This window comes from Gekko japonicus, unplaced genomic scaffold (assembly GCF_001447785.1).
Source record: "Gekko japonicus isolate JY-2015 unplaced genomic scaffold, Gekko_japonicus_V1.1 scaffold427, whole genome shotgun sequence".
In the NCBI taxonomy this organism is placed as follows: Eukaryota; Metazoa; Chordata; class Lepidosauria; order Squamata; family Gekkonidae; genus Gekko; species Gekko japonicus.
Genome location: NW_015163101.1, coordinates 943464 through 947650, shown reverse-complemented (window position 1 = coordinate 947650; position 4187 = coordinate 943464). Strand labels below are relative to the sequence as shown.

General features: G+C 49.4%; 1 protein-coding gene across 1 annotated transcript in view; it reads left to right on the top strand.

The window, feature by feature from the left end:
* ADAMTSL2 (ADAMTS like 2) overlaps positions 1-4187 on the top strand; it is a 92410-nt gene that overhangs the window by 86318 nt on the left and 1905 nt on the right. The window lies entirely within an intron of this gene.

The window sequence follows — 4187 nt, the reverse complement described above, 5'->3', positions numbered from 1 at the left end:
TTTTGTCATGCCCATTAGCCCACCGTCCCCCTTTTTCCCTTTAAAAAATAACCGTCCACTTTCACAGCTCTCTCGCTCGGCCGCTCGGCCAGTTGGGCCACCGCTGCTCCCTTTCCCGTTCTGTGCTGGGGCCTTCGTGGTACCCCCCCTTCCCTCTGCGGCTGCTGGACGGCCGTTGGGGCTGGGCGGGGGGGGTGCTTGCAGCCTAGCGGCTCTTTTGCCCAGCGGATTGGCCGGTCGTGCCGCTGCTGTCATCCTGCTCCCCTTCCCGTTTCGGGCTGGGGCCTTTGTGATGCCCCCCTCCCCCTCATTTTTAGCCTCCGGCTCACACATTTTTGTCTCAGCTCGGGAAGGATGGCTCCAGAGCAAAACCAATTTCTGCAGTAGCCGAATTGCTTGCTCACAACTTTAACGGCAGTTGCTCACAAAGTAAAAGTTTTGTTCACAAGACTCCACACCTGGAAAGCACATTTCACCTGGGTGCGCGAGGGTGCAGTGAGGTGGCGGCAGGCCGAGTGGAGGGGCCGCGAGGCCATGGCCCCCCGGCCCTAGCCCCCGACAGCCACCCAGCAGCCACAAGGGGGAGGGGGTGCCGCAAAGGCCCAACAGGAAAGGGAGCGGCATGGTGGTGGTGGCCTGACCGTTCGATCCGTCTGGCAAAAGAGCGGCTAGGCTGCAAGCGCCCCCCCAACCAGCCCCAATCTGGAGCGTTTCTGATCTCTCCCCCACTTTGGAGACAGGGGTTCTGTGTTAGGTGCCTGTTTTGTCTCCTGCATCCACTCTCTGAACTCCTTCCTCATTTCCGCTTTCAGCCGGGATAGGAAATGTGCCCCCCCCCATCCATGTCCTGCTCTTCCAAAAGAGAATCCTGTGCAGAGAATGACAACCGGACTCTGTGCATCTCAGCCTCGCTCTCTGTGCTGCACAAGGTTTGGGGGCTGGCTAAGCTTGCTTTCGCACTCATTCTGAGTCCTCTCTTGTCCTCCACTCTGCGATTGTGGGCTGAGGGGGGAAGAGAGAAGGGAGGAGAGTGGTAGAGCAAGAGTGGGGGGGGGAGAGAGAGAGAGAACGAACGAACGAAGGAGAACACACAGGGGCATTGAGTGAGAGAAGCCATGTGTCCGCCTTCCCTGTTCCTCCCCTCTAGATATCTGCCTTCTCCTGCCCATTGTTGTGTAATAAGGATGTAAGGAGATTGAGCATGTGTCTAAAAAAGGGGGAGGGTTGGAGGGAGGATGCGAGGATAGGAGGGGTTTGGAGGGTGATGGGCGGGAAGGGGGAGGAGATAGATTGCACTCCGCTGTAATGCGAAAATGAAACCCCCGGAGCAGACCCAGGGCAGACTGGCTGGAAATGCTTTAAATGTGAAATTGACAAAAATGATCCGGGGGAGAAAACTCCAACGCAAATCCGAGGTAAGTGCCAAGTGAGAAATCGGCCTTACTGAAACTTAAATTTTGTCATAGGTGGCTGTTATGGAACTGTTATGTGCCTTCCAATCTGAGCTTATTAAAGTCTAGCCAGAGGGGAATGGCAGGGTGGGCTTCGATTAGAAGACAGTAAGTGCTAACCACTTGGAAGAAGGCAATTGCGGAACCCCTTTTGAAAATCCTGTTCTTGGACCTGAACAAGTTCAACAAGTGTCTCATACGGCAAATATCCCTTTCCTCCTGGGGAAGATGTTGGAGCAGGTGGTAGCTGATAAACAGCTTTTCTAGACCCGTTACAATCTGGTGTCAGGCCTGGTTTTAGAACCGAAACTGCTCTGGTTGCCTTTGCCAGGTGAGAGACAGGAAACATGGCTATGGTTGATTTCCTTGGATCCTTTACTTGCATTCAACTGTAGACTTCTAGGTGGGCTGGCTGAAGTGGGTCTCGGGGCTGCAGCATTCCAGTGGTTCTGATCCTACAAGTGCTTTTTCTGCTTGGGCAAAAGCCATAACATGGACTCCTGTGACCATTGTCAAAAGTTTAACAAGCTCACTAATTCAAAGCCAGTCCTTTGGGAACGGGCTCTTAGTGCTGCTATCCCACCACCTTCTCCAGCATGAACAACTCTTTAAAAGTTAACCTCATAATCTAAGACCACTGCTAAGTCCTCCGTCGAGCCTTTAGGAACCAGCACCTTGGATACTAACGTAGACTTTGGGACCATCGGCATCATTGTCAGGAAAGCAGAATGATGCCGCTTTGCACAAGTGATGGGCCAATGGCTGATGGAGCACACAGCACAGCCAATGGGAGAGCTGGAAAGAGCCAACGCATTAGGGCTTTTATATATATATCAGATGTCCATTACCTTCATTGGGTGTCCCTGAGTTCTAGAATTTTGTCTGAGGAAGATGTTCTCCCTATTCACTCTCACCACCCTGTGCCTAATTTTGTAAACCTCTATCATGTCCCCCTTCCACCGTCTTTTTCCGTAGCAAAGATGCTCCATCTCCCTAATCTTCTTGGTCACCCTCTTCTGTACTTTTTTCCAGCTCTGCAACATTCTTTTTGAGATATGGCGACTAGAACTGCACACAGTATTCCAAGCAAATTTGCACCATAGATCTGTACAATATTGGGTTGTTTTATGTGCAGTTCCTTTTGCCATATTTGCTCAGCTGCATACTGGGTTGGCATTTTCATTGAGTTATCCACTATGACTCCAAGATCCCTTTCAGTCTCAGCCAGTTCAGACCTTATGTATTTATGTATTTATTTATTTGAATTTTTACCCCACCCGCCCAGCCAGAGCCGGCTTCTCACCCTGTACCTATGGATGGTAGATGTATACCTTCCAGTGTGCATCACTTCATGCTTACCTACACTGAACTGCATTTGCTACAGTTGTCCAGTGGCCAAATTGAGAGAGATCCTCCTGGAGGCCTTGGTTTTCATCATACTGAATAATTTTTTATCATCCACAAACTTGGGCACTGCACTGTTCACTCTAAATTCTAGACCATTTATGAACAGATTCAACAGCAGCAGTCCCAGTACCAATACTTGTGGGACCCCAGTACTCGCTTCCCTCCATTTATTCCTATCCTCTGCTTCCTGTCATTTAATCACTTTTTAATCCATAAAGGGACCTTTCTTTTTATCTCATGACTAATAAGCTTACTTAGGAGTTTTGGGGAAGGGACCTTTTAAAATGTTTTTTGGAAGTCCAAGTATATAATGTCCACCAGTTCAGTTTCTGAAAGAACTCCAAAAAGGGTGGTGAGGCAGGACTTCCTTTTGAAGAAGATATGCTGGTTTCCCCTTTTTTTTCTTATACAAAATAGAATAATTAAGCATGTATAGCAGTTTCTGCTAATTTACCTGGGACAGATGTTAGGCTAACTGGCCTGTAATTTCGTGGTTCCCCTGTGAATGCTCTTTTAAAAATCAGTGTACCATTTGCTACTCTTCAGTCTTCCACGATAGAGGCTGATTTTAGCGACAGGTTACACATGCTGGTTAGTAGAGCAACCATTTAATAGAAGCACTCAGCTATATGCTGTCCTGACCCACAGATGTACTGCTTTTAATTTTGTCCAGTACTCGTGGAGCTTCATCTGTTGTGTCTTCAGTTTGACACAGTTCTTCAGATTCTCTTCCCCAAACAACAGGGGAAAAGAGCAGGAATAAATGGACCATTTTTGCAGTTGGAGAGAAGTGAGCAATGAAGAGTCCCATAAGGGTCAATATTAGGAACGGGGAGGAGGGGGGTGCTTGATGGGAGATGCTTTCCTGATTGCTTGGAGGCAACATGGCTGCCACGTCTTCTTTGCCATTCCGTTCATCACTACGATGGTCAAGGTGGAGCGAGAAGGAACCGGAGGCATCCTAATTGCTCCTTTAGAGCTGAGAAAATGTTGCTAGCCCAGGGGCACCTGCCACTCCTCCCCAAGACCTATGACCTTTTTTCTCAGGGTTGTGGCAGGATGCTACACCTATTCCAGACATGACCATACTACAGCTGGTTTCATGGAGAATAACTCAGGATCACCCCTTCAGCTGCCCTTCCTGAACACAAGGAGGCCACCACCAGGCTCTCCTCGGACAGTACATGGACACACTTTGACCCATTCACTTCCTCTTAGGGTTGGGACTCTCTCACTTGTCTGCTCACATCTGCATGTGGATATTCATCTCCAGCATCTTCACCCTCAAGGAACTGGACAGTTTCCCCCCCCCCGAGGGTCCACCTGGCT